Source organism: Azolla caroliniana, unplaced genomic scaffold (assembly GCF_043228905.1).
Source record: "Azolla caroliniana isolate FFs.n. ecotype wild unplaced genomic scaffold, voAzoCaro1.0.p SCAF_22, whole genome shotgun sequence".
Taxonomy (NCBI): domain Eukaryota; kingdom Viridiplantae; phylum Streptophyta; class Polypodiopsida; order Salviniales; family Salviniaceae; genus Azolla; species Azolla caroliniana.
The window spans coordinates 7777832-7793636 of record NW_028230457.1 but is presented as its reverse complement, the minus strand read 5'-3'; positions in this window follow the sequence as shown (position 1 = coordinate 7793636).

Below are 15805 nucleotides of genomic sequence, written 5' to 3'. Positions count from 1 at the left end.
CCTCAGCAACATCCAGCCCACGAAGAACCCTGTTTTCCACGCACGGACCAAGCACATTGAGGTGCACTACCATTTTGTCCGTGAGCGTGTCCTTTCTAGTGAAGTCGAACATTAGTATGTTCCGACGGATCGGCAGCACGCCGATATTTTCACAAAGCCTCTTGGTCTGGACAAGTTGTGGCAATTCTCGGGTGCGCTTGGGTTGCGTCACCTCGACGTGCTGAACTTGAGGGGGAGAGACGTCCCAGATGACCACGGAAGGGGGCAAGAAAGGAGCGGAAAAGACCGTGACGCCGGGTCGGATGACAAATTCGACTTCGGATCGGCTGAAGAAACCGAGGGTGGATCCATGAAAGAGTCCAAAAGCAGACATAAGGGGAGCAGCCGAAAGAAAGACCCGAAGTGAACCAAGCATGGGGGAGATGACACCGTCAAGGGCGAGAAGACCGAAGATGAGTTGGAGACAGCCAACTCGGACGAGAGCGAAAACCGACCGGAGGTAGCCGAGTCGGTTCAAATGTTTGATTCAGATACACTGAATCAACCGAGGGCCAAGCGGAAAAGAAGGCAGGAGGAGAAGCGCCAACACTGCGACAACAAGGGAGCTGTGAAGGGCCGTGGGAGCAGACAAGCCAACCGGAAGGGTCGAAGCGCGCGGAGCCGAATAGGCCGAGGAGCGCGAGCAAGGCGTGGAACTAGGAGGAACCGGAGCGGTGATCTGGAAGATCCCGAAGAGCCTCAAGTTGAGCTTGAGGAGGAGTGTTGAGAGACAAGCCGATCAGCTGAGCAAGCCGAGGACCGGATCGGTTGGGACTGATTGGTTAGGCCGGACCGGTGCGTAAAACGGATACACAAACCGGTGCGTAACAAGAGGCCGTATCGGTGCATAAACCGAAAGGCTGTTAGAGAGATATTCTTCGTAAGGAATAGTTTTGGGAGTAAGTGTCTGTTACCGGCCGGCAAAGGAGTCCAGAGTGGGAAACGGAGAGCTAATTAAGTAGTAGGAATGTGGTTGTAATTACGCTATGAGTGTGGACGGACGGACCGGAAACGGTATGCCGTTCCGGATCCGGACCGATCCCGAACAGGTGCGGATGGCACCGTTTTGTAATACAGACGGGAAACCTATTTAAAGGCCCGGATACAATGTAATAGTTAGCGGTTAATTAATGAAAGCTTAAGTGTTGTTATCTTTCTATGTTAATTGCCGTTCTGTCTTAATTGTTATATCTTACGCGTGTGTTATGAAAGACGATCATAATAAGTAACTTAACCAAGTAGGATTAAGCGTTGAAGTCTAATCCTACGGCCGTAACACCCTTCGGTGAAGTGTCTCCCGTAGACACCCTGTGTTAGGCCATTGTCCGTCCCGAAGAGTTAACATAGTTTTTGGCGACCACGATTCCTGTTTTTGCAGCGAACGACGGCACGGATGGATGTCTAGATCAACGCACGACCTGGTTACAGATCGAACTTGACGCCTTGCCAAAAGGCAAAGGAGACGCGAGGCTTTCCAACAAGCGGCGTAGGAAATTAGAGCGGATCGCTCGTTTTCCAACGTAATCCGGAGAGTAGCGGAGGACTCCCTCTGGTTACAGCAAACATCGCACCCGGACGACGGCAACAGCCTAAGCAACCTCTGGGAAACCGAATCCCTTCTCCACGCGTTGGCAAACGGAGAAGGCGAAGCAGAGGCCTTTTCAGCATATGAATCGGACTCCGAAGGGGAATACAGCATGCACACGAACTACCGTAGGAGCAACGAAACCCCGGGCGGACCGGAGGAAGAAGGATCGGATACCTTACCGACACCGTAACCGGAACCGGAAGTGCTAACGCTGGAACCCCCGGAACAGTAGAGGAAGAACGACCTCTGACACCGGAAGTCGAAGAGGAGAGGCCTCCATCACCAAAGGAAGAGAAACAAACGACACCGGAATCAAATCGGGAAAGACCACCGACACCGGAGAAAATTCCGGAACGAGCACCAACACTACCAACCCGCGCACCGATACCGGACGACGACATGCCGTTCTAGTACTCCAAGTATAGAGATGATCCGGACGCGGAAGCTCATGTGCACGCCTTTGAACAGACATGGGAAGCCAACCATGTGTCCCAACGATTGACACCGGAGGAAGAAGAACGCTCTAAGATAACGGAGTTTGGCATCACATTGGAGGGACTGGCAGCAAGATGGCGCCGGACGCAGGACCCGTCTACCATCAACACCTTTGCAAATTTAAAAGCTAAATTCTTGCATTTTTTTCAAAAGGAGGTGGACCAGACCGTAATGGTAGGCTTATTTTATACCATCCGGCAAGAGGCAGGGGAGAGCATTCCCCAATTTGTCATCCGGTTTCAACGGATGCATAGTCAGCTTGCCCGTGCACCTCAAGAAGAGGAATTACGGACGGTATTCCTAAACGCGCTCCGGGAACCCCTACGCACGGTTTGCACGGTAATCGACTTCCGCACAAGTACCATCGACCAGGTCATTGACCGGGTGAGAGAGATGGAAAAGACAAGCTCCTGGCTCACACTGGGAGCACTTCAACAGGCGTTACCGTCCGATGAAGACCTCCGGTTTCGACAAGCAATACAGTGGACAACCTGCTTGAATTCCGGACACTCGGCTCTAGAATGCACTATGAGGACGCAATGTGTAATCTGTCAATCCAAGAGCCATAAGACGGATAGGTGCGAGTATAATCTGTTGAATCGGCAAGCACCGCCCGTCCGACAAATTGAGCCACGCAGCAACCGGGATGAAGAAGACGAACGATGGCGGCGAATGGACCGTGACCGACCGGCACAGGATGTCCGGTATGGCGAGCGACGGGAAAATGATGTCCGGTATGGCGATCGACGGGAAAATGATGTCCGGTACGGTGATCGGCGGGATAACTATGACCGGCATGATCGGTACCAGGATTACAATAGACGATACGAACATTACGACCGGGAGCACTCCCCCGGGTATCGTCAGCAACGAGAGGAATACGGCAGATATAACGGGCAACCCCGTCTGAAAGAGTACCGTAATAAGAAGAGCTATAACAAAAAACGGCATTTTTAAAAAGGCGGTTACCCCCGGGATCCGGAACAAGGAGCTCCAAGTAGCCAACTGGCACAAAACCCCGCACGTGCCGTAGGACCTGCCCTGGGTACAACAGACAATGCCGAATCTAGCAATACCCGGAAGGCCTACTGCTACTACTGCCGACAGGAAGGCCATTATAGTAACCAATGCCCGGTGAAGAGCTATGAAAAACGACCGGCGGTAAATATGGTAGTCCCTGAGGTGGCAGACCTACAGCAGGTGACCACAAGGTCGAAGGGCATGGCCAAAGAATGGGAGACACAGGAGACCATCCGGAAACAAGCAACGGAATGGGTAAAGAAAGCAAACGAGCAGAATGTCACAGACTTACAACATCAAAAGGAGAACTCCGCAGGGCTTGCCAGCGGCAGTCACTCCGAGAACGAGACATGGCAGGCGTTGCAAGAATGCCAGATTACGTTACCACTAGGAAGACTCCTACAACTCGTGCCAAGATTCACGGAAGGACTGAAGACGGCCATGACGGCAGGAGAACCATCACCGGCACCGGTACTCTTCTCGAATCCAGAGGAGGGACCAACAGTGGTAGACACCAGTAGTCCGGTAATCACTGCCATTGTAAAAGGGAAAGAACTCCCCGGCACAGTTATAGACGGAGGCTCTGGGGTAAATGTAATAAGCCTCCGGACGTGTGATGACCTAGGAATCCACGAGTGGGAGCCGTGTCCGTTCTGGTTGCGGATGGCCGATCAAGCTCAGTGTGGCCGACAGGATTAATACGGAAATTAGAAGTCACTGTCGGCGGTCATACATTTCACATCTTGGCCGTAGTGCTACAATTACAGGCACAAGGCGCATACCCGCTATTGCTGGGGCGGCCATGGTTGAAAACGGCACATATCAAACAGAATTGGCGAAAAAATATAATTACCTTCCGGCGAGGAAAAGCCAAGGTACGGGTACCAACACAGCCAAGGACGAGCACTGGCAAGGAATGTACACCGTTGTATGCGGAATGCGTCAACATGCTAGAAGGGTTAGCGGATGAAGAAGAAGCTCAATACCTGCAGGAAAACCCGAAGATCATACCCCTCTTCGAAATTGACATTGCCGAAGCCGTAGCACCATACTTACCGCAACCGGAAGAGGCGGAAGCAGAACCGGATAAAGACGCAATCCGGGAGTTACGGCAAGCGCAGGAAGCGTTGGAACGGGAAATGGCCGTTTCACAGCGCGTAAAAGCATCGCAACTGGAAGAGGTGAATTTAGGCACCACGGACAAAGCAAAACCGGTGCACATCGCCAAGGAGATGAAGTCCGGAGACAAAACGGCGATGATAACACTTCTCACGGAATTTCGCGACGTATTCGCCTGGTCATACGAAGACATGCGAGGACTCGACCCTCAGTTATACCAGCATCAAGTGCACTTGAGCAAGGACGCAAAACCCGTGGCCCAAAGACGGTACCGGATGAATCCCAATTATGCCGCCAAGGTCAAAGAAGAAATCGACAAACTGCTAAGAGTTGGCTTTATCCGTCCGGTAAAGAAAGCGACATGGCTGAGCCCGATCGTAGTCGTACCGAAGAAGAACGGGAAAATTCGAGTTTGCGTGGACTACCGGAAACTCAATACGGCTACGGTAATGGATGCGTTTCCACTTCCGTTCACAGATGGAGTGTTGGATGCCGTCGTCGGCCATGAGGTCTATAGCTTCTTAGACGGATTCAGCGGGTATAATCAAATCCGGATGCACCTTGACGACCAAGAGAAAACGACATTCGTCACCGAATGGGGGGTCTTTGTGGCCGTGGTGATGATGTTCGGACTCAAAATGGCACCGGCAACATTTCAACGACTCATCATGGAAATCTTTGGTGAATATATACCGGCTTTTATGCAGGTTTTCCTTGACGATTTCGCCGTCTATAGCCGGGAGGAGGACCATTTTCAGCACCTCCATCTTTGTCTAGAAAAGTGTAGAGCGTACCGGCTAAGCTTGAATCCGGCAAAGTGTGTATTTGGCGTGTCCAGTGGAACTTTATTAGGACATATTGTGAGCCAGGAAGGTATTGCAGTCGACCCGGACAAAGTGAAAGCCATATTAGAAGCACCGGCGCCGGTAACGGCAAAGGCATTAAGCCGGTTCTTAGGCCAGATCCGGTGGCATAGCCGGATGCTCCGATACTTGGCCGACCTGGCTATACCGTTGCATGCCGCCGTACATCGGACACCATTCCAGTGGACTGACACTAAGGATAGGGCGTATAAGGCCCTCAAGGTACTATTGTCGCAGGCACCGATAGTACAACCTCCGGATTGGAGTAAAGAATTTCACGTGTTCATGGACGCCTCCGACATCGCAATCGGAAGCGTACTGATGCAGCTTACGGAACCAAAGTGGTACCGGCCAGTGTACTATGCCAGCTCGAAGCTATCCCAAGCAGAACGGAACTACTCTACTACAGAATGGGAAGCTCTAGGAATGATCTACAGTGTGACAAAGTTTCGGCACTATTTATTGGGAAGGAAGTTTTCCTTCCATGTAGATCATTCGGCACTGCTTTACCTGGTGTCCAAGGCGTCACTCACCGGCAAATTGGCCCGGTGGACCTTATTGTTACAGGAGTTTGAGTTTGAAATATTCCACCGACCCGATATACAGCATGCCGTAGCGGATTACTTAAGCCGATTGGAGTCCGGAGAGACGGGTGACGGAGTACCGGATGAGTTTCTGGATGCGGAGCTGTTTCGAGTCACTACGGAGACGGCAGCAGATGAGACAGTGGCCCAGGAAGACAAGTGGCTCACAAATATGCACCAGTTTCTAAGCACAGGACTGCCTCCGGAAGAGCTGAACCGGTACGAACAGAAACGCCTGGCGGTGCAAAGCCGACATTTCTGCTTACTGCAAGACACACTGTACCACAAGGGTGCGGACGGCATATGGAGACGGGCGGTGCGCAACGATGAAAAGGAACTGATACTGAGGGAAGCCCACTGCGGAGTTGCCGGAGGTCACTATGCCGGAGATGCGACGGCCAGAAAAATATGGCAAAGTGGCCTATGGTGGCCAACGACATTAAGAGATGCGGTACGGTACGCAAAAGAATGTGACCTATACCAGAGAATGGGCCAGCCAACGGAGCAGGCTCGTATGCCACACCAGCCGATACTACCACTCGAGCCATTCCAAAAGTGGGGGTTGGACTTTGTAGGACCGTTCAAGCCACCGGCAATGAGAACGGGTAATCGGTACGTTATCGTTGCTACGGATTACTGCACGAAATGGGTGGAGGCCAAAGCTTTACGGGATAACACCGCTGCATCAACGGCAAAGTTTCTATATGAGTACATCTGGTGCCGTTACGGATGCCCCATTGAATTGATAAGTGACCAAGGGGGGCACTTTCTCAGACAAGTAGTGGAAAGCCTAACGACCTTCTATGCCGTGGTCCACAAACGAAGCACACCTTACTATCCACAGGCGAACGGATTAGCGGAATCAACAAACAAGACGCTCCAGAATATCCTTCGGAAGATCGTCAACGAGAACCGGACGGATTGGGACACAAAGCTACATAGCGCGCTTTGGGCATACCGGACGACATACAAAACAAGCATCCGAACAACACCGTTCCAGTTGGCGTTCGGACTCGAGGCGGTCATGCCGGTTGAATTCCAAGTACCTAGCTTACGGATCCAGCTACGAGAACGGCTGAACGAGAAGGAGTCGGAGACAATAAGGTTGACAGCGCTGTGTGAGCTCGAGGAACAACGGTTGGCCAAAATCCTACATTTAGAATTGGAGCAACGGCGACGGAAAGCATTCGTCGACCGGCACAGGAAAGGTAACGAAAAAATGTTCGCAATCGGCAAACCAGTGTTAGTATTCCAAACCCGGATGGGCAAGATGCCGGGTAAACTAAGGTTTAGATGGACCGGACCGTATTGGCTAACATGGGAGTATAATGGGTCCTACCAGTTAGGGACACTTGCCGGCGAAGTGCTAGGCAAATGGGTCAACGGATTCCGGTTAAAGGCATATAGAGGACCGATGCCTAAGAACCCGTTTGAGCAAAGGACCGACGACAACCACCATGACGGCAGAGACGGCAAGCTGGGAACCGGAGAGAATGAGGCCGGTAAGGGTCTGAGAGGACCAACGGACAAGTGATGTCACACTAATAATAATAATAACGAAAAAAAAAAGAAAAAAAAAGAAAAAAAAAAACAATCATGCAAAAGCGAGGAATGAATGGATGAAAGAGCGAGGAGCGAAAAGGTACGTAGTGGGCATTTAAAGCGCCACCACAAGACATAATGCTATTTTAAGTACGCGACATGCACACACTCGAAAAAGGCGCCAGAATGCACAAACAAAAACCACTACGCGTAGAGACCCTCTACTTTCGCGAACCCAGGAGCACAGAAGCACCAAGACGCTGCAAGATCATTAGACAAGAACCTGCGCACAGAGAACCCCCGCCTTCTGAACTCTCTCTGTCTCAACCTCACTCTCATCACCATCCAACCTCGCCACCACCATCTGACCTTGACACAGACATGGACCCGCAAACGCTGTCGGAAGCCGCCAAGACATGGCTGAAGCAACACGGGCTCGAGGGCTTCTTGATGATGATGGAAGTACCGCCACACAAAGAAGCTGACAAAGTGATCAAGGAAATCGATACAGAGGTCATAACGGCAGAGGCGATTCGAGCGTTAACAGGCCTTCCGGAGGGAGGCATACTCACGATCGACAATCCAACCCCGGAGCAACTCATTAGGTATTTTGGTGAGTACTCTCTAGCTAGCAAGGGCTACCGGACACAGGGCGGCGGAGATATGTTGTTCCGTGAAATTGCTCGTGTGCTCCATGAATACGGACACGTGTACCCTAGACCCCCTGTCATGCCGCAGAACCGGGCAGGGATGATCATCGCCACCTATGAAGGGATCAAGGTGGATTGTCCGGTATTGATCGCAGACGGGTTGTGTGCGGCGATCAAGATCGTCAGAGGCAAAGACGACAAAGAAGGCCGAGACGGACGAAGGATATGGCACGCCGTAACGCAGTGGCTCACCTTGCTGGTGCCACCCGTTCAGACCGTCCAGCCCAAGATGCGAGTGTCAGAGCCACAATCGGAGCCACAATCGGAGCCACAATCGGAGGAGCAGCCGCAGCAACCACCAATGGACCCGCCGCAGCAGACTGCAACAAAGCAGCAACAACAACAACAACAACAACCACTTCCAGATGAACCATTGGAGCCTCTCGAACAAAGCATTCTGGACATTTTGGACGAAGAATAGCAAGGGTCGGTTGTGGATTCGACGTACAAGGTACTGTCCCACGGGCGTGCCATGTGTTACCGGCCGGCAAAGGAGTCCAGAGTGGGAAACGGAGAGCTAATTAAGTAGTAGGAATGTGGTTGTAATTACGCTATGAGTGTGGACGGACGGACCGGAAACGGTATGCCGTTCCGGATCCGGACCGATTCCGAACAGGTGCGGATGGCACCGTTTTGTAATACAGACCAGAAACCTATTTAAACGCCCGGATACAATGTAATAGTTAGCGGTTAATTAATGAAAGCTTAAGCGTTGTTATCTTTCTGTGTTAATTGCCGTTCTGTCTTAATTGTTATATCTTACGTGTGTGTTATGAAAGACGATCATAATAAGTAACTTAACCAAGTAGGATTAAGCGTCGAAGTCTAATCCTACGGCCGTAACACCCTTTGGTGAAGTGTCTCCCGTAGACACCCTGTGTTAGGCCATTGTCCGGCCTGAAGAGTTAACAGTGTCGAGGCTCATTCATGAGCAATCAAGTATTGTCAGTACTTGTGTCAACCCATTGTCAGGGCTTGTATAAAAGGTGCTCACTGAGCACAATGTATGTACAGATTGAATATTATTTTGAATATAGTTCTGTTTTTACTCTCTCTCTGTCTCTCTCGTGCGTATTGTGCAAACCTATGCTTTCCATTAAACCTGCGTTTTCTGTTGTTCGGTTTCCTATATTGCTTCCGCACGCCATTCTTTTCAATAACCAAGGCCTTCATATCGGTTTTGGACTCCCGGTCCTTCCAACGAGCTTCTTCATCTACCAAGCTTGATTTTACCCTTGCTAGGGACCTGTCTCTCTCGTGCGTATTGTGCAAACCTATGCTTTCCATTAAACCTGCGTTTTCTGTTGTTCGGTTTCCTATATTGCTTCCGCACGCCATTCTTTTCAATAACCAAGGCCTTCGTATCGGTTTTGGACTCCCGGTCCTTCCAACGAGCTTCTTCATCTACCAAGCTTGATTTTACCCTTGCTAGGGACAATTGTTTTCCTTCTGGCCCGGTGTTGCCCAATGTGACAACTAACATCTCCTAGCTATTCGGGAGGGAACCAAGCAAGAGCAATGGAAGTACCTCATCAGCGAGAGGTACTTCCAACGAGGTTTCTTGATGTATTAACCCCTGGAAGGCATTCATGTGCTCTTCCATACAGGAGCCATCTTGGTACCAGAGCCTCACTAGCTTCTGGAATACCGAAACCCGATTAATGGCATTCTTATTCTAGGACATGATGCCGATCTTCTCCCAAAGTTCATGAGCCTTGCTCTCTTCATTGAAGTTTTTGTACAGACTCATGTCGATGAAGCACTAGATGTACACCATCGTTTTCATGTGCATCACCTCCCATGTTGTGGCATCGATCTTATCTGGTCTTTTGTCCCCGGACTGAACCAGAAACGAAAGATCTTTAACCACCAACATATCCCTCATCTTCGACTACCACACTGAGTAGTTGGAGCCGGTGAGCTTGAATATGCCGCTGAACGACTCTTCCATTTCTTGTGTTGTTTGCTCTGATACCAGATTATGAAGAATAGCGCGGAATATTGCTCAACCACAACCGAGTCTTGAACACAGAAATGGGAATAAAAGAGAGTACATAGAAATGACATTGGATGTTTACGTGGAAAACCCTAATAGGGAAAAAACCATGGGAGCCCACAGACTCCAACTATCACTATATGAGAGGAAATACAAAGTGGAGGCACAGAGGCAATGACCTCGTGCTCACGATCTTTGCCAGATGACGGTTACAACAGAAAGTGCTCGTAGCTACTCTCTCGCTATCTCTCTTTGTCTATACAATAGTTATACATACAACAATATGACAACCACTCTAAAAGTGATTGCCGTAAGTCATATTTATACTTATATGAACTTAGTGCTATTTACAAATATAACCTCAATAGGATTAGTCAAAACATATTTACAAATATGTCTTCACTTCCGGCTCACCGGGTCCATCCGATCCAGTTACTGGATCTCTTCCGGTTCTCACCGGGTCCATCTGATCCAGTTTCCGGATCACTTCATTCATAACCAGATCCCATCTGGAGGGACCGAATTCCCAACATCATTGTCTTCTCTTCCATGAAGACAATATCTCGGCTCCTAATCACCTTCTTCTCAGCTAAGTCCTAGAGCCGATAGCCGAAGTCATCATCGCCGTAACCGAGAAATATGCATGGTGGAGATTTTGGGTCTAATTTTCCCCTCTGGTCCTTTGCCACATGCACAAAAGCAAGACAATCGAACACCCTCAAATGTCGGTACGACATGTCTTTTCCGCTCCACACCCGTTGTGGAATATCACCATCCAAGGGTACTGAGGGTGATCACTTTATCACATATGCTGCTGTCATTAGCGCCTCAGCCTAGAATGTTTTCGGTAATTTCGCATGTGCAAGCATGCTTCGGACTCTCTCCATTATGGTCCGATTTATTCTCTCAGCCAGCCCATTCAGCTCTAGCATTTTTGGCACGGTATACTCAAGCCTGATTCCTTCTTTTCGGCAATATTCTTTGAATGGTCCATGGTACTCTCCGCCATTGTCCGTTCGGACTGCCTTCAACCTACGACCAGTTTCTCTCTCGGCCTTCACTTGGAACTATTTGAAGACAAATAACATTTGATCTTTCGTCTTCAGCACGGAAGCCCACTACTTCCGGCTATAGTCATCTATAAAGGTCACGAAATATTGTGAACCACTATGCGACTTCGTGTCCACGTAGCATACATCCGTATGCAAGAGTTCCAACGGTATTTTCTTCCTCATTGGGGGCCTTGTTCGAAGGGATGTTCGAGTTTTCTTACCGGCCAAGCAATCCATGCATTTCTCAAGTTGCACGTTCTTCACCTCTGGAATGAGGTTATCCTCGGCAAGCTTCTGCATCCCCTTTTAGCTCATGTGCCATAACCTCCTGTGCCATAGTTCACCGACTGTTTCGGTTGCCACATTCACTTCCCCGCGGCATACTCGAGCATTCATTATGTACAGTGTGTTGGTTTTCTGAGCTCGAGCCACGATTAGGCTCCCATTGCAGAACTTCATGACACCATTCTAGATGCTACCCGTGTAGCCTTCATCATTCAGCCCACCGACTAATATCACGTTCAATCGAACCTCTGGAACGTGTCGAACATCTCTCAGCACGAGTTTGCCGCCAGTTGAGGTCACCAAATACACGTCTCCAATGCCAACAATTCGGCATGCTCCTTCATTTCCCATATTTACGAATACGAAATCATCAACCTTGTACGATGAGAAGCATTGGAGAAGCATCGACCACCCATGTTGATTCATTACCAACAAGGTTAACTTCGTTCTGCTCGGTAATGAACAACAACTCCTCCTCACTTGTCGCGATCACCAAGGTGTTCCTGCTTTCCAAATTATTATTTTTCGGTTGCACACCATCGGCTCCCCCTTTTTCCTTTTGGAAATGTTGACACTTCTTTTGAAAGTGCCCCGGCTTCCCGCAATAGAAGCACGTGTGCCTTCCTCTCGACTTCGACCTCGTCCCCGATTTGTCCCGGTTTTGGGGACTCCGATACTGGCCTCTTCCCCGGTTGTGGTCATCTTTCATAACCAAGGCCTTCGAATCAGTTCCGGACTCCCAGTCCTTTGAGCAAGCTTCTTCATCTAGCAAGCTTGATTTGACTCTTCCTAGGGACAATTGTTCTCCTTCCAACCCGGTGTTGCCCAACGTGACAACTAGCATCTCCCAACTATCCGGGAGGGAACCCGAGGAAACAATACCAAGCTTTGATACCAGATGTTGGGATCGCCATCATCTAATGCGGAACAAGATCAACACTCTTCTTCTATAAGCTCCTATAAGATCGTCAGTGGATACAAGATCGTAACTTTTATAGCAGCAAAGACAAACAATACAAGTACGCCAAAGAGAGAGAGAGAGACAGTTAGGCACAATGTAAAGAGTATATTACAACTTAAAGCAACAACAACTAGGTTACAAAGTCAGTTTATATACTAACTGACTTAGGGCAACTACCCTTCTCACTATTTTCATAAATAGCCTAAGCCTAGTGTGTACAAAAGGAGACGGTGTGAATACATCCATTAGAAGCCCGTATTCAACACGCACCGTGTAGTTCCTCGGTAGTGCGCGTATCTTCCACCCGTGCTTATTGTTGATCAGCCATTTCCCCTTTTTGTAGAAGTCCATGGACATCAGGTTGATTTCGGATCTGAGAACATAAGTGTTTGCAGAAGCGTAAAACAGAGAACAACACACACAGAGAGAGAGAGATAGAGAGAGCAGAACACAATTTCAAAATTATATCAAAACGCTATCTACACACTGTGCTAAATAGCACTATTTATACAAGTCCTCTTGGGACTGACAGAAGTACCATGTACTTCAATGCTCACACAAGCATCTGACACTTACTACGAGACTATAGCTACCTAGTAGTCTATCCTATACTAGGCTTCCGATTGGACTTCCGGTTGCAGATTGCACCCGGCCTCCACTGCTTGCCGGTTCGGTTGCTCACCGTCATACCGATCGGTTTCGCCCGATCCGGCTCCGGTTGAGCTTGCCGCTCAACACTCCCCCTCAAGCTCAACCTGAGGTGGGGTCGTAGTGTCGACCTCTGTGGCAGTCGGTTCTTCCAACCGACTTCTCCTGGCGTCACTCCGCCTTGCTCGCGCTCCTCGTTCGGTCCGGTCCCGTTTGCCGCGACCCCTTTGGTTCTGCGCGCCTCGACCCTCTCGGTCGGCATGTCTGCTCAATAGGCCCATCTCAGCACTCACGTTGTTGTGACTCCGGCGCTTTCCGATCCGTCGGTTCTCCCACGATGGCATCGACTTCCGCTGTGTCCGTGTCCCCATGGCCTTCAGTCGATCCGACTCATCCGGATCCATCTGTTGATCCGAGTCAGTTGTCTCCGACTCGTTCCAGCTCTTGTCCGAATCGGTACACTCCGATTCAACTTCCGGCTTCAGGCCTCTCACCACATCGGACCACTTCCGAGTCTTGGCCTTCTCCATGCTTCCCTCGGCTTCTTCAGCCGATGAACCGAAATCGAATTCTTCATTTGACTCTGTATCATGGTCAGTACCGTCGTGATGACCTCCGCACAACATGCACTTCTCTTCCTGAGTGCACAACTCTTCTTCACAGCCGCTTGCTCCGACCTGTTCGGATGTGTCGACTTCCTTCGTCGACTCGGCTTCCTTCATCTTCTTGTCTCCTCTTCTTCCGGCTCTCCTCTTACCGACGGGTTCAACAATTTTTTTGCCTTTGCCCGTTTCGATAGAGACTTTGCCCTTGCTTCTCCCCCTCAAGTGCGGCACGTCGAGATGTTGAATACCAAGCATGTCGGTAAAGTGCTGCAACTTTTCCGATCCTAGAGGCTTGGTGAAGATGTCGGCAACTTGCCGATCCGTATGAACATACCGTAGGTCAACTTCACCGCTTAGGACCCGCTCACGCACGAAGTGGTAGTGCACCTCGATGTGCTTTGTGCGAGCATGGAACATAGGGTTCCTGGCGAGCTGCAGGCTACTCATGTTATCGCAGTAAATCGGGATCGGGATCGGTACCTCGATCCGCAAGTCTCGCAGCAGTCGCCGAAGCCAGATTGCTTCACAAGTGGCAACGGTAGCAGCCCGGTACTTAGCCTCAGTGCTTGACAAAGCCACTGTGGGCTGCTTCTTGCTGCTCCACGCAACGGCCGCGCTACCTATGGAGAACATGTATCCGAAAGTGGAGCGGCGATCAGACGCATCGCCGGCCCAATCAGCATCTGTGTAACCGACAAGCTCTTCGGGTATACCTCGCCGGTATAGCAGTCCCCGGTCCTTAGTGCCGCTGACATACCGTAATATCCGTTGCGTGCACTGAAGGTGCTCCACGGTCGGCTTCTGCATGAACTGGCTTACCATGCCCACCGGATAGCTGATGTCGGGTCGGGTGATGGTTAAGTAGATCAGGCTTCCGACAACCTGTCGGAACCGTTTCTCATTGCAGGCCGGTCCGGAGTTGGGACGGAGCTTCTGGTTCCGGTCCAGGGGTGTGGAGACAGGTCGGCAGTTCGTCATGCCGAACTTATACAGCATATTCAACACGTAATGTCATTGTGAGAGCAATATGCCGTCGGGGGTCCGGATCACTTCGATCCCAAGAAAATAATGAAGGTCCCCCAGGTCCTTCATTTCGAATGCGTCCGACAACTGGGACTTGACATGGTTAATTTCAGGAAGACCCAGTCCGGTGATGACTAAATCATCCACATACAAGAGTATACATACCGGACCGTCAGAGCCTTGCCGGATGAATAACGAAGAGTCCGACTTAGAGACAGCAAACCCCAGCTTACACAACCGGTGCGTGATCTTCGCGTTCCAAGCTCGGGGGGCTTGCTTCAAGCCGTAAAGCGACTTCTTCAGTCGGCATACCGCCGACTTGTTCATCTCCGAGTGAAATCCGGGGGGCTGAGTCATAAAGACTTCCAGAGAACAAGCTCTCCTTGAAGGAAGGCATTCTTCACATCCATCTGGTGAAGATGCCACCCCCTTGCCGCAACAACCGCCAGTACCACACGAACCGTCGTCATCTTCGCCACAGGAGCGAAGATCTCGTCGTAGTCGATTCCGTGGGTCTGCGCGTATCCCTTCGCTACTAACCGGGCTTTGTACCAGTTAACAGAACCGTCGGCGTTGTACTTGACCTTGTACACCCACTTGCATCCGATCGGTTTACAGTGACGGGGAGGATCAACTAGGTCCCAAGTTTCGTTGGCATCGAGTGCCCGCATTTCTTCGTCCATAGCGGCACGCCAATTTGCGTCCTTTGCCGCTTCTGCGTAGCTCTCCAGCTCACGCACTTCTGTCACCTTAGTCATGTACGCATAATGATGCGCCATGTATTCATTGTACCCGTACCGCACGACGGGATCCTTCTGACGGGTTGATCGGCGCAACGCACCATCACCTGATTTGAGGCCCTTCTTGGCCAGTTCGGTCTTCGTTGCCGAAGATCTGCCTTTCTCCTTTCCGGAGTCGGATACGCACCGATCCGACTCATCGTTGCCGGTTTCGAATTCCAGCATCTTCCTCTTCCCCTTCTCTTTGCGCGTGAACCGTTTCCTCGGTTCCTTGCGCGAGGAGAGCACGACAGAGTCTCCACCACTTGCCGTCTCTTCATCCGACCGGTCCAACCGACTCAGTCGCTCGTTCAGCCCACTCAACCGTAACGAATCCGGACTCTCATCTTGAGTCCTGACTTCATCATCCTCTGCCAGGGCCGATTCAGGCTCACTGGCCTGATCTTCTGACATGGGATCAGGATCGGAAGTCGGAGTCGGTATGGAGTACCAGGATGCCGATTCATCGAACTCGACATCCCGGCTAACTCCGACT